The sequence below is a fragment of the Nannospalax galili genome, unplaced genomic scaffold (assembly GCF_000622305.1).
Source record: "Nannospalax galili isolate Female #2095 unplaced genomic scaffold, S.galili_v1.0 scaffold34, whole genome shotgun sequence".
In the NCBI taxonomy this organism is placed as follows: Eukaryota; Metazoa; Chordata; class Mammalia; order Rodentia; family Spalacidae; genus Nannospalax; species Nannospalax galili.
The window spans coordinates 995,365-1,019,937 of record NW_008338996.1 but is presented as its reverse complement, the minus strand read 5'-3'; the positions used below and the strand labels follow the sequence as shown (position 1 = coordinate 1,019,937).

The 24,573-nt window shown below is 45.1% G+C and overlaps 1 protein-coding gene across 7 annotated transcripts in view; it reads right to left on the bottom strand.

Annotated features, from left to right (window-relative positions):
• Positions 1-24,573, bottom strand: part of LOC103734487 (N-acetyllactosaminide alpha-1,3-galactosyltransferase) — a 74,797-nt gene that overhangs the window by 44,043 nt on the left and 6,181 nt on the right. For 2 of the 7 annotated variants that reach the window (XM_029563698.1, XM_017798258.2), the window contains exon 2: positions 12,628-12,685. The exons of the other annotated variants lie outside the window; for them this stretch is intronic. The gene's annotated coding sequence lies outside the window, so the exon portion shown is untranslated. The remainder of the gene's footprint in view (positions 1-12,627; positions 12,686-24,573) is intronic. 7 annotated transcript variants of the gene reach the window in all.

Genomic DNA, 24,573 nt, shown 5'->3' with positions numbered 1-24,573 from the left:
TGCCTCTCTGCATTTACAAATGCTCCATGGTAAGAATATATGACTTTTGTAACCAGACAAAACCTTATTTAATTGAGAAAATCTGGTGGTTCTATGACACGCCTCAAAAAAATGTGTTGTTGCCTTTATATAAATGTAAGCCCAATTTTCTGTAGTTCATTTACAAAAGGAGCCAAGTTTAAGGATGCCAATAAAATGTGTTCCATGCTGCTCAGTCAAAATAAATGAGTGACATGCAAAGTGGTCTTCGTTTCTAAGGCTACTGGTTCTCGTCTGTATTTAAATAAGTTTCAAATAAAAATGGAACCAAAACAAATCTCGTTATGAGCCTCCCCAGAGCTGTCTGGCTTGGACAAGTTCAACCACAAACCAGAGAGAAAAAGGGACGCGCAGAGACTGGGCAGTGGCCAGGGGAATTTTTTTTCCTTTTTTTGTCTCCTCCTGCTGGATATAACTCACTATAGTTGGAAAAGCATCTTTGTCAGGGACTTTCTTTCCCTTCTGCTTCTGCAAATGTCCTTGAGGGGTAGGATCCCAGAATCCAGAGCAAGCTACCATTTGTATTCACTATAAATCCATCTCCTCCAACCCTGTCCACTCCAGACAAATGTTGAGCAAATATTTAAAGAGTATTGACGTGAAGGGCAGCCAGCACGTCTGTGTGCCAGCGTGGCTTTGGTTCCCAGCCACAGGGGTCCACCTCGCCTCCTTCCTGCATGGTCTGCTTCAGGCTGGCTCAGGGGCAGACAAGGAGAATGAGCCCCCAGGAAGGGTTTAGGGAGCTACAGTGAACCCCATAGATCTCCACTCCACCATGTGACATTGTCCTTCCAGTGGGAAGAAGGATGGCACATTGTAGGGCTGATGTGAGGGTTAAGCATTGTCACATATGTCCTGTCATATCCTTTGAAACAGTCTTCACAGACAACCAGGGAGGGAGAGGAAAGGCTGCCCAAATATAATCAGTGCTGGGTGTCAGGTTATGGGAATACAGTATGCAATAAAGGGGAATGAGGAGGAGATACCCCCACATCCCCCAGACCTGGTTTAAGGAAAGGAACCTGCAGCCCGTTCCCCTGGCCCTATGACCAGCTCCTGTGTTGACTAGCCAGCAACCTTCATGGATGGCTGTGCCAGATCAGCCAGTTCATATTATTAATAATGATTAATAATATCATTAATATATTATTAATGCTCTTGTTCAAGGTCACAGGTAAGAGACAGACTGAGCTGCATCCCTTGCCTTGTTTTGGGGTTTTCTAATGCTCCCTTGACAGGCAGCATTCTAGTTCTCTAGCCCTGCTGGCAGCTCCTCTTTTCTTACTTGATTACCTCCAACCAGTCTCCTTCAATCAGAGAGAGAAGCAGGAGTGCCCCTAGCTGGGGCTTGGTTCTCATCTGAAATTCCAGCAGATATGGGTTGGTACATCTCCTCCCCATTCTTAGCGGGTCACCTTCCTCCTCACCCCTCAGGTTTCAGCCAGAGGGTTACCTACCACCTGGGAGACCTCACAGGAGGAGATAGACTTACAGGCTACTCCCCACTCACAGCACCCTCTTCTCCTTCAGGGCCCTGATCACTGGACAAATATAATTGATTGATCCTTAGATTGATATTTACCCCCAGTGCTAGGCATAAACTCCTCCTGAGTCAGCAGCTGCAGAGAAGGGGCCTTCTAGGGTGTTCATCACATGTCCATTAGAAGACCATTTGTTCTCAGGGCTCATTCTGTGATCTCAGCTTATAAGGACGTTTGTTATGTAGGAATACAGTTATAGTTATAAGAATATAACTTTTTCCTTATCAATTAAGTCCCTCTCCCCAGCTCTGATAGCTGTGACTCCTCCCTCAAACTCACAGCCTTGGAACACAGGGAAGTAGACTACTTCAACGATTTTATAATCTCAAACTTTGGGGGTTGTTTGTTTTGAAATAGGGTCTTCCTGTAGCTCTAGCTGGCCTGGAACTCACTTCGCAGACTAGGCTGCCCTCAAACTCACAGAGATTTGTCAGTTCCTGCTTCCTGAGTGCTGGGATTAAAGGCATGCACCACCCACCACACCTGGCTAATCTTAGATTTTTTTAAAGGCAAGAAGTAAATCCTATTCATAGTTCATAACTTCTGGCAAACTATGGGGACCAGGACAGGTTCTCACATTCTCTGGGCCTCCAAAGCAAAGTTTAGGCCCAATCCTTCAGGCTCTCTCTACCTCCAACTGTTGCAGTTCTGGTAAGGAAGCCCTCTGCCCTCTGCCCTCTCCCTACCCCTACTACACCCAGAGTTGCAGTGGAGTCCCAGTGATAACAGGAAGTGTGGCCTGAGCACCAGGAGAACAGCTTGTGGCTCTGAAGCATGGGCCACCTGAAAAGAAGCAAAGAGTTTCTGAATTTTCCAGCCAAAGTCTAGACTCTAAGCCCCAGGCCATTGTCCACCCCTTCTGGGTGTCCCTGCCCCTCCCCCCTCTTCATCTATTCATAGGAAGCTAACAGCACAGAACAGGCAGATTAGCAGGCACAGGTGCTATGGTAACCAAAGACACTGGGGTGGAGAGATCAGCACTACCCAGCTCCAGGCAGGCCAGTGTGACCTGAGAGGGGCCCCATCCTTCTCTGGGCCTGGGTTTCCTCTTGCTCCCTGCTGGCTCAGGGGTTTTCTTTCTGCAGACAGCAGTGATGCTAAGATGGAGAGCACCGGTTTCACTGTCTGTGTGTCAATCCCAAATCCTCCCTTTCCATGTGGCCCGAGGACATTTCCTACTCTGTATGCCTCATTTTTTTCCCTATTCGTAAAACTAGAACAGTAACCATCACTGGCACCTAGTTTTCTGAATGAGGAGGCAGGGATCTTAAAAAATGCCCAGCACAGTGTCTGCAGCAAACAAAAAAGTGTCCGGTAAGCATGCGCTATTACTGTTAGGTTATTTGGTTAATTTGGTTTCCCAATCACTTCCTGTTCTTAGCTTACCCAACTGCAACAGGGGCAAACAGAGCCCAGACAGTGCTGTTGATTCTGCAGACCAGTGTCCCAAACACATCCCTCTAAGAAAGCAAATCCGAACATCAGGTTAAGCCCAGCCCAGCAGGAAAAGGAAACTGGACAGGAGGACAGACAGGAAATCCCATGACACTGTCCCAAAGCACAAGGATTAGGGGATTGGCTACCAGCTGGTTGCCTGGCACTGAGAAGGCTACAATGGAGGACAGTTTGCTCTGGAGAGGAAACTGGAGAGGCCACTGAGGGTGGTGGATCTAGGTGTGTCTTGGTTCCCACCTCTCTGCCATGAAACACATGGCCTGCTCAGCTACCCAGAGAATGGATGATATCTCTGTCTGGAGGGCAGCTGTCTCTTACCTCCAGGGCATGGGGGGGGGGGGGGGGGGGGCAGGGCGGCAGTAATAGTGATGCTAATTCTCTCTGCTCTACAAAAGGAGTATCTAGAACCCTCTGCTTCCCATCAGCAAACTGGAGAGCCTCAGTTCCAGATGTTTTCCCAGTTACAGTGGTTCAACTTAAGACTTTATGACAATACAGACGCCATTCGCTTGCTACTGAAACCACACTTTAAATTTTGATCATTTTCCAAGTTAGTAATATGCAGGAAGATATTCCGCCATGATGTTTGGCAGTGGCAGCAGCCCAACCTTAAGGTGAAAAACCAACACCCATGGTAGTAAGCCAGGCTGCTCCTTGAACTTGGTGCACACATCACATTTTCAATCTTTCTCTTTCCTTCTTTCTTTTTTGGGACAGGGTCTCACTACGCAACTCTGGCTGGCCTGAAACTCACTATATAAACCAGGCTGGCCTTGAACACACAGAGACCCACGTCCCTCTGCCTCCTGGGTATACTGGGATTAAAGATGTGCACCACCATGTTCAGCCATTTATTACATTTTCAAGTCACTATGGAACTATTCCAACACAGCTACAGGATAAGTCAAGGCATATCTGTATCCATTCACCAGTAAATAACGGGATGAAAGTGAACCACAGTTGGTGGCGTCTCCCACAGCAATGGTTCTCGCCATGTGGCCACAGGAGGCAGAGAAACTGAGTCATTCCTCTTACTGCATCTGATCCAAGAACCAGCCTTGAGTACTACAATTAAAGAACTGTGCTGAGACAAATGAGTATGCATGTGGGAGGTAGGACCATGTTCTGACTCTTGAAAATACCCCATTGGGTCCCAAGGGACTCTGTTCAAGTAGGAGTTGTGTGTCCCTACCCTGTTGGAGCCAGGCACCCAGGCAGGCTGTCCTTCCCGATACTAGCACATTCCACCCAGCAACGAAGTAAATAAGCCACATAGTATCTGCTGGCCCTGAGGAATGTGCACTCTTGGCACTGTGTGGAGGGTTGGCTCCCTCTGCACACAGCTAGAACTCGGCAAGGATTCACCATGGACACCCAAGGGAAGCCATTTTGAACTCAGTGGGAAATAGCTGCCCATTAAAAAAAAAAAAAAAAAAGGAAAACAGAGAACCAATACTCCCCTGCTCTATGGAAGACCACAATTGCAAATCTCCGTCACCCTGTGTGGAAGCAATGTTTCCATCATAAGGCATAAGGGAGCCCACCTCTCCTGAGGGCCCAGGGCAGGTGTTAAGCACTGTTAAAATTCCATCAAAATCACTGCTAGTGTTTTGGTAAGTTCTCTAAGTTTCTATTGTAGGTATTTCTTCTGATGTGCATTTTTCTGAAAATAAGCAAAGACCTTGGAGAGAGGCAATTGAACTCCCTGTTTTGCAGCTGTCAGACTCTCCCTTGCTGCCCTGGCTGCCTTGAGCAAAAGGACTATGGGTCTTGGGCACCCAGACTCTGCTCTTCAAAAGGAGTGCCCGGAACCCTGCTGGACCTCCACTTCTCTCTGCCCACTGCAGAGCAGGTATTTCAGATACTCCCTGACTTACATGATAATTCGACATAAAATTGTTCAACAGAGGCCACATGCAGCCATTGAAATCTCTAGAGAGATGACTCAGGGCTTAAGAACACTTACTACTCTTGTAGAAAACCAACATTTGGTTCCCAGCACCCACATTAGGTGACTCACAACCACCTGTAACTTCAGCTCCAAAGGCTCTGACACCCTCTCTGGCCTCTGAATTGACCCACATGAACATGCCCACACGTACATACACATAATTAAAATAAATCTTAAAAAAAAAAAAAGGAAGACGGGGTGCTATGGTCCCCTGCCCCTCAAGGGCATGCCTCCAGTCACCTGAAGACCTCAAACCAGGCCTCACTTAAGGCTTCCACCATCTCTCAAGAGCACCACTCTGGGAATGGAATCTTTAACACATGAGCTTTTGGGAGGTGGGAAGGGTGGACACTTAAGATTCAACCTAAAGCCATAAACAACTGAATAAAGAAACAATTATAAGTATAGAAAAGTGTTAGAGAGCAAATAAAAGATATTTTTTTAATTTGTTTGATTAGATTTTTTTTTTTTTCTTTTGGTCTTTTTGCGACAGGGTCTAGCTGGCCTGGAATTCACTATGAAGATCAGGCTAGCCTCAATCTCATAGAGATCAGCCCGGCTGATTTCTTAAAATTTTTAATTGACATTCGTTTAGGAATCGATCAAGCCAACTGTTAAACATGGCCACTATTAAAAAGCTCGTTTCCAAATCAATGAATCAAATTAAGAACAAAGCTAATAAAAACTCATCACTCCATCCCGGCATTACATTTTTGTCTCTGGGGGTTACTTTTATCAACTGTATCTAGATAGACAGAGTGGAAAATACCACCACACACCATACCCCTGTGCCCCTTTCCCCAATTCCTCAAGTAGCAACTGGAAATGGACCAGCTGGAAACATCTATACTGTGGAAATTGGCAAACACCACAGAGTTGTGTTTGGAAGAGCTGGTCACTAAACATCTGCTAACACAACAGTAACTGTGCGAGGCCACATTTTCAAAGGAGTGGAGAATTGCCTGAACCCCTGGGTTGGAAGTAGAATGTCCCCAGCCACGTGGACATCTAGGATGGCTAAGCAGATCTGTCTGCCCTGTTTTAAAAAAATATGGTTCTCTTCAACTGTATGTATCAAAAATGTAAGATGGGGATTCCCTACCTGTTTGTGCCACAGGGTCTTGAAAATTCCAATTGACCTTGAACTTACTGTGAAGAGGAGGAGCTTGGACTTCTGATCCTGCCTCTACCTACCAAGTGCTGGGATATAAGGCCTGCACCACCATGCCTGGTTTATGCTGGGTTGGCAATGAAATCCAGGTCTTTGTACATGCTAGGCAAGCAAGCACTCTACCACCGAGCTACATCCCAATAGCCGTCTTTTTCTTTCTTTCTTTCTTTTCTTTCTTTCTTTCCTGCTTTCCTTCCTTTCTCTCTCTCTCTCTCCTTTTCTTTTTTTCTTTCTTTTTGGTAAACTAAGTTCCGTGTTTAGAGGTTAGATATATAAGTTCATGGTGGAGCATTTACCTAGGAAACATAAGGCCCTGGGTTCATCCTCAGTACTAGATCTAGAGTGGGGGGAAGGATCCTTTTTTTTTTTTCCAATTTATTTTTAATTTATGTGCACAAGTGTTTTGCCTGCATAAAGTGCACCTGTGCGTGCAATGACTGCAGAGGTCAGAAGAGGGCCTCAGATCCCCTGGAACTAGAGTTACTGATGGTTGTTAGCTGCCATGTGGGTGCTGGGAACCAAACCCAGGTTCTCTGTAAGAGCAGGCAGGGCTCTTAACCACATCTCTTCAGCCCCAGGGATCCCCCCCGCCCTTTTTTTTGGTCTTTTTGAGACAGGGTCTCCCTGTAGCTCCAGCTGTCCTGGAACTCACTATGTAGACCAGGCTGGCCTTGAACTCACATAGATCCACCTGCCTGTGCCTCCCTAGTGCTGGGACTACAGGCATGCGTCACCACACCTGGCTGATCCTCTTTTTTAAAGTGTCTTAGGGAGATTACGATTTAAAGAAAACTCTATATAAAGACGTGTAACAATTTCTAGATTCCACTGCGTTTTTCAAACTTCTAGATTCCACTGTGTTTTTCATGCTTAAGTTTCCTTCCTTGGCAAATGAAACTAGGGAGTGGTAACAGGAGACCTCGGCGATTCTTACATTTCTATGAACAGTAACAATGACAGCAGCAACACTGCACAGCACCACGTGTGGCGCTCTCTCCAACATCCACAGCAATCTACTTCATACAGAGGGACACTGGGGTTCAGAGGTCCACTAACTTGTACAAGGCCCACTGCCCGCTGCTCTCAACATTACCTAGAAGACCTGTTCCTCCCTCAGAGACTGCCCTTTACCTCTCCTTAGGCCTGCAGAATTCTGTGTCTCAAAGTCCTCTTCTCTGGTGGCACCAATGGACATGGTGATGGCCCGGTTGTTGTCAGGAACTCCCCACCCAGGCTGGAGAGCCGGCTCAGTGGTTAAGAGCACTTACTGTTATTTTTTGTTGTTGTCTTGTTTGGGGGTTTTATTTTTGAAAGGAGGTCTCATGTAGTCCTGGCTGGCCTGGAACTACCTATGTAGACCAGGCTGGCCTTGAACTCATGCACTACCATCCCCAGCTTTAGAGAACTTACTGAACAAAACAAGACAAATGCCACCATCCATCCATTTGCACGTGTAATGCAAAGGGATCTGGGCCCAATAAGCTGCCTGAAGTCAGCAAGCCTCGAATTATTAACTCCTGTGCAAGACACCAACTGTGTACTGTTCAGATTGGACTGGTTTAGTAAGTAATGAACATTTCAGGGCATGCCTTGTCTTTGGGGTAAGGGAGCAATCTCCCACTGTTGCTTTTGCCCACAATCTCTGACAAACCTTCCGGAGGCCACCCAGGGTTTTGGCTTATGAGTACCTGCATGGAGAATTTGTTAGCAAATGGAGTCTTAAGCCCTCAGTCCAGTTTTTACTTAGAAATAGTCATTTTCCAGCCAGGCGTGGTGGTACATGCCTGTAACTCCCAGCACTTGGGAAGCAGAGGCAGGCAGATCTCTGTGAGCTCAAGGTCAGCCTAGTCTACATAGTGAGTTGAGTTCCAGGCCAGCTGGGGCTACAGGGAGGCCCTGTTCCAAAAAGACCAAAAAAAAAGAAAGAAAGAAAGAAGGAAAGAAAGAGTCGTTTTCCTTCTTTTAAATGGCACTGGTGGAACCAGACTTTCCTAGACAAGATCTACAGAAAGCCATCAACAAACCCAATCCCTGTTCCTGCCCTTGAGAAGTTAAGTCCCCTCCAAACCCTACTCCTGATTTTGGAAGTGTCTTGGCTTTCCCCCATATGTACCAGACAAGTTCCTCCTGGGGACGGTTGGCCTGCCCCTTGAGGATTCACAGTCTTCCTGGAGCAGGAGAATGGCAGCCAGCTGTTTGTCTGGGTATTGGCAATAGCAATGTTGCCCCTCTAGGAAGCTGACTAGGTACCCTTAGGCTTCCTCCTTCCTCTGGGTTCCTCTTTGCCCTCCAGTCGTCAGCACCCTCTGTACTCTAGAGCAGCTGCAGGGACAGGGTTCGTTCCCACAAATGGTTCCTCTGCCTCAGACACTGTTCCGTCATGACCCTCAGTATGAAAGTAGGGAAGCCTTCCCTCGCCACCCCACACGTGTCTGGGATGTTTTCACCACATACTGAGATGTCTGATGCTGTCCCTCAAGCTAAATTTTAGCCTCCACACAAGCAGGCGGTGGGTCTCCCTTGTGTACAACTGTATCTCCAGTGTCTAGCCCCACACTTAGCAGGTGTTCCACCAATCCCAAATGAGTTAATAAGCCAGAATGGATTGATGGTAGCTCCATGAATGTTGCATGATTAGCTGACCCACAGCAGATGTTATCTTCTAGATACTCAGTTCCTGGTGTCCAAACTGTCAAAAGAGAGATGACAATTTGAGATTCCTCTGGGAACAACAGCCACTTCCTCTCTGTGGGTTTTACTTTAAGAACTCACTTCCTTGTGGGTTCAAACTTCTCTTCCCTGGCTTTTAGTTTACATGCAGGTGTTGTCCGGGGAGAAGTGTGATCAATTTGTGTGCTGTGTCATTTGACTAGCAGGGAAATGGAGGATCCTCCAGGACCACAGCTGGCAGCACTAGAACTGGGTGGAACACGACCACACTTTCTGCCCATAGCCCTTTCCAGTGGCCCAACCTGTGGGAAAGCCCAGCCCAGGCCTCTAAGGCAAAGCTCCCCGAGGAGTCCATACACACTTTGATGGAACAAAACCTCATTAAGAATTAGTAGAGTTGGGTGTGGAGGCACACATCTTCAATCCCAGCACTCAGGAGGCACTTTAATCTGCACTCAGGAGGAGGAAGAGGCAGGCAGAGCTCTTGTGAGATCAAGGCCATATTGAGTTTCAGGCCAGCTGGGGCTACAAGACAACCCTGCCCCCCCCCCAAAAAAATAAAAATTAAAAAAACTAATCCTAGGGGCTGGAGTGATGACTCAGGGGTTAAGAGCACTTACTGCTCTTGCAGAGGACCCAGGTTCCACTTCCAGGGAATCCAATACCCTCTTCTAGCTTCTGTGAGCACTAGGCATGCCCATGTTACACTTACATACATGCAGGCATACGCATAATATTTCTAAAAATCAATTTTTTTAAAGTATATTTTTAAAAAATTAGTCCTAGAGTTAGGGATGTAGTTCAGTGGTAGGACCTGGTTTTAATCCCCAGCCCCACATAAACCATGCAGGGTAGCCTGTAATCAGGTGGGAAGATCAGAAGTCCAAGGTCATCCTCTACTACATAGGAAGTTTGAGGGCTGGAGAGATGACTCAGCGGTTAAGAACACTGACTATTCTTGCAGAAGACCAGGGTTCAAATCCCAGCACCCACATGGCAGCTAACAGCTGTCCACAACTACAGTTCCAGGGGATCCGAGAGCCTCTTCTGTCCTCCGAGGGCATTGCACAACACAGGTGCACTTACCTACATGCAGGCAATACACGCATACACAAAAAATAAATAATAAATAATTTTTTAAAAAAGAGTCCTAACATCTCAACCCTCTGTCCCTCTTTCCCAGCGTTCCCAATCCCCTCTCCCCTCTGCCCTCTCTTTCAGGCAGGAGCCCTTTTCCTAAGGCCCATGTTCCACAGCTGTCCCAGAACCCCTTCTTTGAGCTAGAGGCTCTAAGCCACACTGCTGGGATTCACGACCTAGCTTTTTTACTATCAGTCATTCTTAGTTATTAGCACTCTAAGCCTCAGTTTCCCTGTGTATAAATGGGCATATAATTTCTGTTCTATTGACTTCTCAGGGTTTTTATGTGCACCTCATATGATCTTGCTTCTCAAACAGTCCATAGTGTCGACAACTCTAGTGATATCAACTCTGTGACTGCCTTCCTGCCTTCTCCAGGGACTCTGTCTCTCCTCGGCAGCCTTGGGCTTGCTGGCTCCTTCTCTCAGCTCATTCTGAGTGGGACCTTGCTCCAAACGGCAGCTTTGTACACATTTCTGGCACTCACACATGGCCTAGGAGAAGTAAATGCCTGCTACCAAAGCTCCTTGTAAACACATGGATGGGCTTTCACAGGGCATAGAGATGCCATGCCAGCTCAAGGCGCTGGGTCTCCCCCGGCTACCACCCAGGCCTCTATTTTATGAGGCTGGATTCAAAGCTGCTGACACCCAAGTCCAGGAAACTACCAAAGCCTCCAAGCAGGGGCTAGGCACCAGGAGTGGTTCAGCTCTGGCAGGAAATCTAGACAATTTATCTTTACTTCCTCTTTTTAGATCTAGAAGTACTCTCAGAAATAATTCTGGGTTAAACATACAAACGGTGACCCTTATGTCTACAATTGGTAGACTAAATCTCCATCACTTTAACTTTTCTGGTCCCAGGGCTGATAATTACTAAGGACTCTGGCAGCAGCCACCACAGGCCACAGCCACTGGTGTGTGTCAACTAAAGAGCTCTGTGGTTGGTCCTGCGAACTCCCGGTCTCCATTAGCTCACAGATGAGGAAGAAATGATGACGTTGCAGACAGGAAGCTGAGGCTTGTCCTGCAGGATGCCCAGAGTGCTGGTGGGGAGGGGAGGAATTCCCAACCCACCTAGGACAGGAGGAAGAGACTGACTTCAGAGAGGGGGCAATAACTAAGCTGGGTCTTAAAGAATGAGTAGAGGTCTACAAGGGGGATCTGGGGAGGGAGTAGGAGAGCATTCCAAGCAGGGAAAAGAGGGTCCCAGGAACTTCAGTAATTCCTGAGGCTGGAGCAGAGGTTCCGAGGAGGGTGAGGTCAAGACAAAATTCAGAGTGCCACTCTTGCAGAACCCTGGATGGCATGTACAATTGGAAAGATCACCCAATCAGCTCAGTGTCTAGCAAGAAGGAACTTTGAAGTGACAATGTGCTGCAGAAGATGAGACTGGTACAGAGATGGGGAGGTGAGTGGGGGGGAGTGCCCCTGAACCAGTGGGGGCAGTGGGGCTGGGAACGAAGGACTATTTGAACATCTGGTAGAGGAAGGACCAAGCCAGACCACTGACGGAAGGGTCTGGATAAGTGTCTCCCTGTTAAAGGCTTGGTCCCCAGCCCCTGGCACTATTGAGAAGTGATAGAACTATTGTAGAAATAGAAGGGAATACCAGATGCTAAAAGCTTTTCCAACAGTGATGGTAATTAAGAACTCTGGAATGGGGAAGTAAACAGGAATCTTCCCCTGCCCTCTGTGCTTGTCCAGGATAGAAGTCTTCCAAATCTATCACATTCCTGTAAACTTTGCCCAAGGCTTTTGCATTTCTGTTACTTTTCTGTTACATTTTTATTACCTCTGCAGCCCTATGTTATCTTACTTAATTACCATGTATATGCTGTGTACCTTTTGATTGCATTCCTCACATGGGAAAAAAAAAAAACCCTCAAAAACTTGATGAACAAGGGGTCTGATACTTTTGATCCATGGGTCAGTCCCACTAGTGTCAAATTAAACTTCCTCTCCTCACCAGACCTTGGCTGTTGGTCTCTGATTTTTCCAAAATAGAACCTTTAGGAGTCAGGTTGCTGGGGATATTGTGACCCCAGTCCTTTCCTGGATACCTGAGATGAACAGCCTCCTCTGCCATGGGCTCCTGCCCATGATGCACTACAATGTGCTATGCTGGCACCACAGGCCCCAAGCAACAGAGCAAAGTGTGAACTGAAACCTCGGAAGCCACAAGCCCAAATAAACCTTGCCTCCTCCTTTTTTTTTTTTTTTTTTTTTTTGCGAGTGGGGGTGGTTCTTTTTGAGGCAAGGTCTTCCTGTAGCCCCAGCTAGCCTGATGCTCACTATGTAGACCAGGCTGGCCTTGATCTCAGAGATCTGCCTGCCTCTGTCTTCCAAGTGCTGGGACTAAAGGCATGCACCACCATGCCCGGCTACCTTTCCTCTTCTTAAGTTACTTTGTCACAGCAATGGAAGAGTGGGGGACAATTCCCAGACAGAGCAACCCTATTTACAAAGACACAGAGAGCTGAAAGGACAAATTGAGGTTTCAGTTATCCACAATCAGTCACACTCTGAACATATTCAATGGAAAATTCCAGAAATGTCATAGGTTTTCAATTGTGTACCATTCTTAGTGTGATAAAATCTTGTGCCATCCCATTGTAAACAGTCCAGGGCATGAATCATCCCTTTGTCCAGTATACATACCCCACTGTATGGAAGGGGTCCAGGAATTGCAGCAATTTCTGAGGCTGGAGTAGAGGTCCTGAGGGGATGAGGGCATAAGGTCAAGGGGAAGTTCAGCATCAACCCTTGCAGAGTCCTAGATGTCACATAAAGGAACATGTACTTGGAAAGATCAAAACACCCAGTCATCTTAAAGTCTGGCAAAAGGATTTTGACTGCAGTGACAGTCAAAGGTGTCTACCTTTTCCTTGGTCCCTAAGTACCCACAGGGGAAAACACAATACATATAGAGTTCTGGAGGTATCAGGCATTCACTGATCTGGGGTCTTGAAATGTATCCTTGATAAATAAGGGAGAAACTATTGAATAAACAACCATATATGGCAAATTAGATTATTATTTTCAAGTATAGATTCCCTGAAAACAAGCAAAGTATATATCTACACACTCAGCTGACTTTTGACTTGTTCCATATGACTGGCTGTTACTACTGGAAACTGAGTGAACGTGACAATATACCAGAAGAGAAAGGATGCTTGAAACTACAGAAGAAGCTTAAAGAGGCATCCTGCAGAAAGGGTGTTTGAATGGGCATCCTATAGAGCGGATGCTCGGATAAGGATCCTACAGAAGAAGCTTAAAGAGGCATCCTACAGAGAGGGTACTTGGATAGGCATCCTACAGAGAGAGAGGAAGCTTGGATGGGCATCAGATCATCCCTATCGTGCTCTAGTTCTCACCATGAAAACAACACATACCATATAGAAGCAACTTACTCAGCCTGGGTCTCAGAATAAGAGGACACTTGAAACAAACCTGGTTGACTGGTGGCTACAATAAAGCCATAAAACCATGCGCCCCAACTTCCTTGCAGCTAATGTCTTATATGAACAATAACAGCTCAATACATAAGCTCTAGGTTCTGTTATGCAGCACAACTGTAGCAAAAGCTAACTGATACACACTGTATACGTGAGATGACAGATCCAGGTTGTGAAGATGCATACATACACACCATGATAAGGGGTTGTAAGCAATGGGGACTCAGCAGAGAATGCTTTCATTGATGGACCTTCTCCTCTTCACACATGTGTGACCTGTCTCAGAGGCAGAAGCATCTCCATTAATTCAAAGGTACTCCTCCCCATTGCCCGTCCCCACCACCTGCTCTTCCAAGCACCCATTTCCACCCACAGTCCCTTCCCTCTCCAGAACCTAAATTTCACTAGTCTTTTCCATCCTGAACATTCCTGCCTTCACCTGGCTCCTGGCAGTTCCTTGTAATTTAATCTCTCTTTTGAGCTTCTCAAGTAAACTTCCTTAAAATTGATGGCTTAAGACATAAACAGGGCTAGAGAAATGGCTCAGCGGTTAAGAGCAACTGGCTGCTCTTACAGAGGACCTAAGTTCAATTCCCAGCACCCACATGGCAGCTAACAATCATCTATAACTACAGTTCCAGGGGCTCCAAGCCCCTCTTCTGACCTCTGTAGGCGTTGCACGACACAGGTGCACTTATATAAATGCAGACAATATACTCATAAAATAAAAATAATTTAACAAAAAAAAGAAGATATAAACAAGCCAGGTATGATAGCCAGGTCTACATAGAGAGATCCAGGCCAGCCAGGACTACATAGGGAGACCTGATCCAAAACAAGCAATGAGCTTGAAGCAATCATGAAAAGTCCCCAACAAAGGAAAATCCAGGACCATGTCCATTCATTGCTCAATTCCACCAAACTTTTAAGAAAGGCCTAATAGCAATACTTCTCAAACTGTTGCACAAAATAGAAGAGGAAGGAAAACCACCAAACCCACTCTACAAAACTAGTATTACCCTAATACCAAACCAGATAAAGACGCAACCAAAAAGAAAACTACAGACCAATTTCCCTGATGAATATAGATGCAAAAGTTCTCACCAAAATCCAAAAACACATTAAAGAGGCTGGAGAGATGGCTCAGTAGTGAAGAGCACTGTCTACTCTTGCAGAAAACTTAGGTTTGGTTCCCAGCACTCACTTGGCCGCTAACAATCACCTGTAACTCCAGTTCCAAGGGGCCTGTTGTCCTCTTCTGGCCCCCACTGGTACCAAGCATATATACGGTACATATGCACACCATGCAGGCAAACACTCATACACATAAAATAAAAAAATAAATCTTAAAATTTAGAAAGATCAAATCATTTGGTTTCATCCCAGGGATTCAAGATTGGTTCAAAATATGCAAATCAGCAAATATAATCCAGCACAGAAATAGACTTAAGTACAAAAATAAAAATTCAGATTATCATCTCAATAGATATAAAAAGGCATGTGACAAAGTACAATACACCTTCATGATAAAAGTCCTATAGAAACTTGGAGTAGGTGGAACATACAATATAAGAAAGGCTATCTATGGGGGCTGGAGAGATGGCTCAGCAGTTAAGAACACTGACTGTTCTTGCAGAAGATCTGGGTTCAAAGATCTGGGTTCAAATCCCAACTCCCACATGGCAGCTAACAACTGCCTATAACTCCAGGATCTGACAACCTCTTCTGTCCTCAAAGGGCAATGCATGACATGGGTGCCCTTACATACACGCAGGCAATACAAACATACTCATTAAATAAAAATTAAAATAATAAATTTTTTTAAAAAGAAAGGCTATATATGATGAACCTATAACCAAAGTTATATTAAATGGAGAAAACTGAGGATATTTCCTCTAAAATCTGGAATGAGATAAGGGCGCCCACTCTCTCCACTCTTAGTCAGTATAGTACTCTAAGTCTTGGCTTGAACACTCAAAGAAAAGAAGCCAAACTACCTGCACTTGCAGATGATACGATCCTGTCCTTAAAGTCCTACAAAGGACGGCATGGTGGTGAACACCTTTAATCCCAGAATTTGGGAGGCAGAGACAGGCAGATCTCTGAATTCAAGGCCAGCCTGGTCTACATAGTGAGTTCCAAGCCAGCTGGGGCTACAGGGAGACCTTGTATCAAAAAACTCAGCAGTTAAGAGCACTGTCTGCTCTTACAGAGGACCTGGGTTCAGTTCCCAGCATTCCTGTGGAGACTGACAACCTTCTGTAACTCCAGTTCCAGGAGATCCAATGCCCTCTTCTGACCTCCATGGGCATTGCATGACATGGGTGCACTTACACTCATTCAGGCAATACACTCATACATGTAAAATAAAAGTAATATTTTTTAAATGTAATTGCATTTTTTTTAAAAAGGACTTCTTCCTGCCCCACTACCATCCATCTAGCTTGCTTGCCCTCCACGCCGCCAAAACTGCTCTTAAAGGATTTCAATAATCTAATTGCCCAATGCAACTTCCAGTCCCTTTCTTTCCCCACAGACTGTTCTGCACCATTAGCGTGGATCTCAATTCATCTCTTCCCTGCCCCAGACATCGCTGCTTCCTATTCTCTCAGCTGCTGGCACCATCATTCCTCTGACATGACAGAAAGCCACCATGAGAAAATGGATTCTGTTTTGGACTTGTTGAGACTGCAGTGTTTGACACTGACGAAGAAAGGTCTGTTGAGCATTAAACATGGGGACTGGGAACCCAAGCTGAAGAGGAATGCTGTAGAAGTAATTTTTTAAAATATTTCATTTATTATTTTAATTTTATGTGTATGAGTACATTGCCTGCATATGTGTCACTGCACCAGTGTCATGCAATGCCCAGAGGTCAGAAGAGGGCATCAGATGCCCTAGAACTGGAGTTAAGGACCAAACCTGGGTCCTCTGAAAGAGCAGCCAATGCTCTTAACTGCTGAGCCATCTCTCTAGCCCCTAGAAGTCACACTCAAAGTCAGCTCTTGAATTTGCCCAGTTTATAGAATACAAGTGTCAGGTATGAAAATCTCAATTGATAACAGAATTCTCTGGAGCCCAGGAATTATAACGCATAAGGTCATCATGAGGAAGGGGAGCATAAGAAATAGTTGAGTATCCTGAGACCCCCAAACTGGTTTGGGGTTGTGCACACACCCCTCTTGCAATAATGCATTTGGCAGCCTAACTCCTTCACTTGTACGTAATATACACAACTCTCTCTAAACGATGTACCCAGCAACCTCAGAACCCCTCATCCCCCCACCTGCATGGAGCACACATACACCCATCTCTCAATAACCGTCTGTTTCCCCACTCCTGGTAACCATCAAATTGAGACAGCTTGTATTCAAGTGTATTTCCATATCCTGGCATGAAGTCTAGAAGGACCAATCCAGACTGAACTGGTTTGGGGTATATGTGAAAGAAGGCCCTCTAATAACCTTTTAGGAAGAATCCCCTATTTACCATCTTGTGCCTATGCATATTTGGGCACGCATATGATTAAAATCAGATGCATTATGGGAAGGGACATGTAGAATAAGAAAAATATACAATCTAATCTGTCAAGCAAAATGAGCAGCACCCAAACTACACCCCTTAGTAGCCGGGCCCTCCTCCTGAACCCATAAAAGGTAACCCTAAACAACAGGGGCCCTGGAGTATTCTCACTCCTGTGGCCCACTGTCAATTTTTTTATAAAATATTTTATTTTTAACTATGTGTATGTCTGTGTGGGTTTGTGCATGTGAATGTAGATGCCCATGGAAGACAGAAGAGGGCACTGGATCCCCTGAAGCCATTATGAGTGACCCAATGTGGGTGATGGGAACTGAACTCAGGTCTTCTGGGAACTGAACTCAGACCCTCTGGAAGAAAGCAAGTGCTCTTAACTACTGAGTCATCTCTCCAGCTCCCCCACCTCGGTCAATCTTGACAGGGTATCCTTCTTTACTCTGAACAACCACTCTGCTCCAATAAATTATCTTGCTTCTTTACAATCTGTATGGGCCCTTCTTTTTTTTTCTTTTTTTTTTTTTAAGACAGTATCTCACTATGCAGCCCTGGCTGTTCTAGAACTTGTTATGTAAACCAGGCTGGTCTCAAACACATAGAGATCTGCCTGTGAGCCTTTATTTTCAATTCGTTGGGCCAAGAACTTGGAAACAGCCAGCCCAGACCTGGACCACTGCTGACAACCAGTCAGCCAGCACTTGGTCCCTTTCCTTCTAACCCATGCCCACAGCTGACTGCATATCACAATCTTATTTTATATTTTATCCTTGCTCGTGTTCTCATCTCCAAAAAACAAAAGGCAATCAGGAAAAGCAAAAATCACAATGAGATACTTTCAACCAATCAGCCAAATGGCTGAAATAGAAAAGATCAGTAGCATTGAATATTGCCAACAGCTGTCAGGTTAGCGAGACGGCTTGGGGAGCAAACTGCTTGCCGTGCAAGCAGAAGGACCTGAGTTTGGATCTTTAGAACCCACATAAAAGTCTGTCACCCCTGTGCTAGTGATAGTTGGAGACAGGAAGGAGGATCCTGGGGACTTGCTGATGCATCAGTCTAGCTAAACTGCATGCATGGGTGAACACAATCGCACACACACACACACACACACACACACACACACAAAACCCCAGGTCTCACACACTTTTATGGAATATAAAATGATAAAGCAATTTCACTCTCAGATAAAAGTAAATTTCTCAGAAGGTCTGAGCAAGAATGTTGCATATTAGCCCCACACTGGAAATAACTAACCTACTCATTAACAGGAGAGATAAACAAATAGTATTACAGCTGTGCAATTAAACATGGCTAATAGCAAGAATGAAATTACTGATGTGCACAACATAATTGAATTTTAATATATTTCATGAGTAAAATAAACCAGACGTGTATGATTCTGTGTATGTGGAGTTCAACAGCAAGCAAAATTAATCACTGAGTAACAAAATCAGGAAATGATTACATGGGAGAAAAGGAGAAAAATTAACTGACAATGAGAATTTTCTAGAGTCATGAAAATATTTTTAAGATTTATTTTTATTTGTAATTATGTATATGTCTATGTCTATGTGGGAGCATATGCACATGAGTGCAGGTGCACTGGGAGGTCAGAAGACTATGTCAGATCTGCTGGAGCAACAGGCAGTTATGAGCCACCCTATTAGAATGTTGGGAACTGAACTCTGGGTCCTCTGAAAGAGTTGAACATGCTCTCAACTGCTGAGATATTTTATGTCTTGAGGCTGGAGAGATGGCTCAGCAGTTAAGAGCACTGGATGCTCTTACAGAAGACCCAGGTTCGATTCCCAGCATCCACATGGTGGCTAACAACCATCTGTAACTCCAGTTCCAGGGAATCTGACGCCATCTTCTGACCTCCACAGGCACTACATGACACAGGTACACTTACGTGCATGCAGGCAATACACTCATACACAAAAAATAAAAATATTTAAAAAAATATTTGATGTCTCATTTTGGGTAGTGGCTTATACATGTATTAACAATGTCAAAACCGTGGAGCTGGAGACACAACTCAGTACAGTGCTTGCCTAGTATATACAAAAGCCCTGAGTTCAATCCTCAGCACTGCAATCTATAATCCTAGCACTCAGAAGGTAGAGGCAGGAACCCAGAAATTCAGTGTCATCCTCAGCCAGGCTATCCTAGGCTAAATGAAACCCTGTCTCAAAAACAAATAAACAAAAGGCAGTTGATGCAGCTCTTCACTGCTTGCCAACTTCTCAGAGTTCTAATACAAAAAACATAACTTTCCTTTCCTCCATTTCTTTTATTTATTGTTTTTATTGTATGTGTATGAATGCATTGCTTGTATCTATGTAAGTACACCCGTGTCATGCAATAACGGCGGAGGTCAGAAGATGTTGGATCCCCTGGAACTGGAGTTAAGGATGGTTGTTAGCCACCACAGGGGTGCTGGGAATCGAACCTGGGTCCTTTGCAAGAGTAGCCAGTGCTCTTAAGCGCTAAATCACCTCTCCGGCCCATTTTTTAGTGTTTGAGACAAGGTATCACTATGCTGTTCCTGGTTGGCCTGGATCTCCCTATTTAGACCAAGCTAAACCTCAAACTCACAGAAATTTGTCTGCTTCTACTGAGATTAAAAGTATGCACCACCACGTCCAGCCTCCTGTTGTCATTCTTTCAAACTTTATCATTCTGTTTTTAAATTATTTTATCAACCAGACTAAAAACCTGAAAAGGGGACCCTGACCCCCTAATAACATATTTGGTGGCCCATAGGGGATCATAATCAAGTTCTTCCGAGGACAAAACAGATTATAATATTCTATGATGGAGAGCTCCCCATGCTTACCCTTTGACTAAGATTTCTTTTTATTGAGATTTTATCTCCAGGCTTTATCTTTCTGTTCTGGTTCTGGTCTCAAGACCTTTGCTTTGGTAACCTGCACTCCTAGGAAAAGGAATATACCAGTAACACCAGACCTCCAGGAGGGGTTCTTTGGATTTTGAGACATTATTTTTCCTAACGTATCAACTTAGAGATTCCCATTTGTCGTAAGTCTCCAACACATTGTGGGTAGAGTAAGAGGGTCTTTCTTGTTTGGATTGCCTCAGGTCCCCACTGATAAAGACAACCTGTGAGTGCTGACCCTCACCAGTGAGGAAAATCTCTGACAACTAAGGTAACTCTGGAATTAAGGGAGCATGCAGTCCCAATTCCCAGCAAGCTTTTGGACCTGGGTTCTCACCAACCAAAGTAATCTGGAATTGAGCAGTACAAACTATGGCTCATTCCTGGCAATCTATGGCTCCTGACCCCCAGCTAGTCAAGAAACAGTCACCACCGCCCAAGGGAACTCCTGGTTCTTGGGCTTTCTATCATAACTCTCCTTTGAATATCAATTCATTTTGCAGACACAGTCTTCATAACTGGAAGAAACTTTTCTCTAAGCCTTAAGAAAGAAGTTAACTTGGCCTTATACAAGACATTAGGCAGTTTAAGTCAATCCTTTGAGGGAATGATGACCAGTCATTGGCGTTTTAAGATTTAATACCCCAAAAATTAAAATTTAAATAAACAACAAAAAAAAGATTTACAATCATCTCCCTGCTAGATCGGCTTTGTAAAAGGTAAGAAGTAATCAGGAGTGTCCTGTTGTTCAAACCTCTCTTCAAGGCTGGTGTAACTGACCTTCTTCAACAATCAAACTGAGAAGCCAAAGCCAATGAGACTAGAAGAGCTAAAACAACAGCTAGTATTCTGGTCCCTGATCCCAGGTCAGCCAGCCGCAGGGGATGGTGGGACACCTCTCAAAGGGTCCTGCAGGTCTGGTAATTCGGCAAGTATGGGGACCCTAAATCCTTTTACAGCTCCATCTCAGTTGGAAGTACCCAGATCCACTTGGCACCCATCTCCTAATTATGTTAGGGTCTCAACTTTTTTTGTTTGGCTGCTTTTGGTGTTCTCTCTCTCTCTCTCTCTCTCTCTCTCTCTCTCTCTCTCTGTGTGTGTGTGTGTGTGTGTGTGTGTGTGTGTGTGTGTAGCCCTGACTGGCCTGGAACTCTCTGTGTAGTCAGGAGGACCTCCATCTCACAGAGATTAGGTAGCTAGATGGGCATCAGCAGGCTTGGCAACCATTGAAGATGGACCCTTCCCACAGAATTTCTTTTTTGTTTTTTGTGTATGAGTGTTTTGCCTGCACATATGTAAGTGCACCTGTAGCTAAAATTACTTCTGGGAGGCCCAAACAATGTCCAGCCCTCCCCTCCCTTGGTCCCTATGACAAACCAAGGAACAACTACCCAAACTACAGTCTGGGAAAACAGTGACTTTATTGGTTTACAGAGCAGTGGGTGAGGGTTTATTTACAGAGTGTGGGTGCTCCCCTCCTAAGGCCACACTGGAAAGTCTCCATCCAGGAATGGATCATGACTTCCCCACACCCACACAAAATGGTGAGAGAGAGCCTCCCTAAGTCTTCCTTAGCTTATATGTAATTAACCCCTCCCCCTCTCTAGCCCCTCCTCCTCATGCTACTGGCAGACTGGTTGATTGGGGGTATGGCTGACTCTGCCTGTCAAAGGTCAACAAGTTTAGTTGTGATGATCCTAGGCCTGTGGATGTAACCAAGCTTGAGATGATGGCATCTGTCCATAGTCTGCTGGTCACAGAAGACAGTCCTGTGTAACACTCTATCCCTTCCTCCAGCTCTTACATTTTTTCTACCATCCTCTTCTGCAAGAGTCCCTGAGCCTTGGTGGGGGTGACATAGATGTAGGACAATCTTCTTCCCACTGTGGAGAGAACCCTTGGGCCTTTTATCATTTGTTTTTAGGATGTGGCTGTAGGCCCATCTTGGGGGTGTTCCTTTTACTATAAAAACAAATGAAAACGAAGAAGCAGGAAACAAGAAAACATCTAAATGAACATTGACTGCTGTCATAACCTATGTGTGTAAACACAAATGCTTGGAAGGCACCTTAGCAGGTGTATCTGATCCATCTAACAAAACAATTGCAGTGGCCTATAAATTGCAGTGGCAGGGGTTGGCCTGGCTTTCAGTACCAGATATGTGTTCCTCCCCAAGAGTGAACCTTAAATCGAATTGGAAATTTGTTGGTTGTACATACACTTGGCATGTCATTATTGCACTGACAGACACATCTCACTTGGCATGATGATAATGCACTATGTGGGGTCCATCATTAAACTGGACTGTAGGGGACAATTCTCCCCCAATGATCTGCATAGCACCTTTGGACACTATGATCACCAGTCATTTGGCTGACAGGGAGTTTCCAGCTTAGTCCTAGTTTGATGTCTCCCTTTCATCATGAGGTGTCTTCAGCAATAGGGTCTTATTGTCTAGTTTTGGCATGCAACCAACATTAGTGGCAATAGCCTTTATCATTTTGGGGGCCTCTGGGACCTCCCCTATCAACAATTCTTGGGGGTGGGGGGCAACCCACCTCTGGTATTGTGATTTTCATTTAACAATCATACAGTTTCTGGGAGCCTCTGATTTTATTTTATTTCATTTATTTTATTTTTATTTATTTTTTTTAAGTTATCTATGAGTATTCTTTAGCATGTACAGGCCCAGGCTGTTATAGACTTTTCCCAACCATTTCTGCTTTACCCAACCATAAAGCTCTCGAGAATTTCAAAACTGGGGCTGGAAAGATGGCTCAGTGGTTAAGAGCACCGACTGCACTTGCAGAGGAGCTGGGTTCAATTCCCAACACCCACATGGCAACTACAAACCATCCTTAACTCCAGTTCCAGGGGAATCCAAGGCCCTTCTTTGACCTCCGCGGCGTTTCACGACCCAGGTACACTCACATACATGCAGGCAATACACTCATACACATAAAATAAAAATAATAAATAAAATACTTTTTTGAAAAAAGAATTTCAAAACTGCACCAGGGCCTTGTGTTCCTCGTGAATCTTTTTCATCCTTACTTCTTTAGGTGTACTTGATATCTCTTAAATGGGTTTCCACATCTGCAAAACACTCAGACGTTACACTATGTACTGAATTAAATATAAACAAGGTGTAGCAGCGTGGAAAGATTTTATCCACTTGTATCAATTGATCCATGTTGGGTACATAGCGTGGATAAGCGGCATCAACTTAGCTCTTTACTACCTTCAGTCCCTCTATCGGAGCCATTTTGTATCCTGGATTTCTTACATGGAGCCTCCCCGCATTTCTCCATCCCTGATAAACCCACTGGGGCTGGCTCAAGCTGCCCAGGCCTGCACCGGGCCCGGGAATTGGGCCCCTCACCTCTGCTGCACTTGTTGGTTCTCTGGCTCAGGCAGACCCTGGGCCTGACCTGACTGCAGCTGTACCTGTCGTCTCTCCATGGACCATACCTGGATATGGTGGGAGGCCCTGACTAATAAAACTGTCTCCACCCCTAGCATAATCTTTCGCAGGAGGGAAATGTACCCTGTTTAATCTGGGGGGATCATTACTCCTGGGACAATTTTTTTCTTCTGTACCTGTATTGTTTTGTCATAGCTACCTTCTGTTACCTGCTCCTGGGTTTTAAAGACTTCCAGAAGCTCCTTAGCACAGAATTTGGCTTTTTATTAACTTCTTCTTTAGGAATTTGGGTTCAACATAAATCTTGCCACATTGCCTTGAGTAACCCAAACAGACCTCTTTTACTTTGCTTTGTCTTTTTTCTATTTATTTTAGGTTGCTCTATTATTTTACAGACATATTTTACATGTTGGTTTAAGTCACTGAGATCTGCCAAAGCCTCTTCTGCTTCGTAAAGATCTTGCCCCACTAAGGGACTCAGCAAAGCCACTAAAGCTCCATACCAATCTTAAGGTCCCTGCTTAATCAAGTTCTTTAAATCTGGGTGAACACAGTCCTATCTGACCCAGTGAACTGGGCATCATACATTGCTCTCCTCATACCTAGTTCTCTCAGTAGTTCTGTCCCTCCTCTATTTTCCTCCAGCCCTTAATATCCATAGGAACTTCCACTGGTGATGACCAAGTATCTCTAACAGCTCCTACAACTCAGCCTCGGGTTATGCAGCCTGTGTCTCGAGGAGGAATGGGTGGTTATATTGCTCAGCTTTAATGCTTCTGCGGCAATTAAACTAATTCCATCTGCTCCCAATTAAACTAATTCCATCTGCTCCCACGTCCCACAGCTTCACAAGCCAGGTGGTGAGGGGCTCCTTCATTGTTTGTTTGAAAGTCTTCCCTAATTCCAACAGCTCCAGGGCTGAATATTCTCTGATTACCATAGTCTCTCCCACCAGACCATTGTTAAGGCCTGCTGAACCATGGACTTTCCCTTTCTTTGTATTAGAGGTCAAACCCAAGAGGCATCTTCAGCTATTTCTAGGTCACTTCCTTCCTCATCACCATCTGCCATGTCCCATGGGTTCCAGGTTTTGGTATCCCAGGATGAGCATTATATTACCAATCTAATCTGGGCTCTCTTCCCCTTCCGGCCCCCAGCCATAAAAAATAGCAGGCTAACATCTCTATCTCTTTTTTGGTTTTATCCAGTTTACTGGCAAGGTCAGAGGCCAATACTGAAGCAGCCACCTCATATCCCTTTCTTGCTATAATTCCTCTCTTATACCT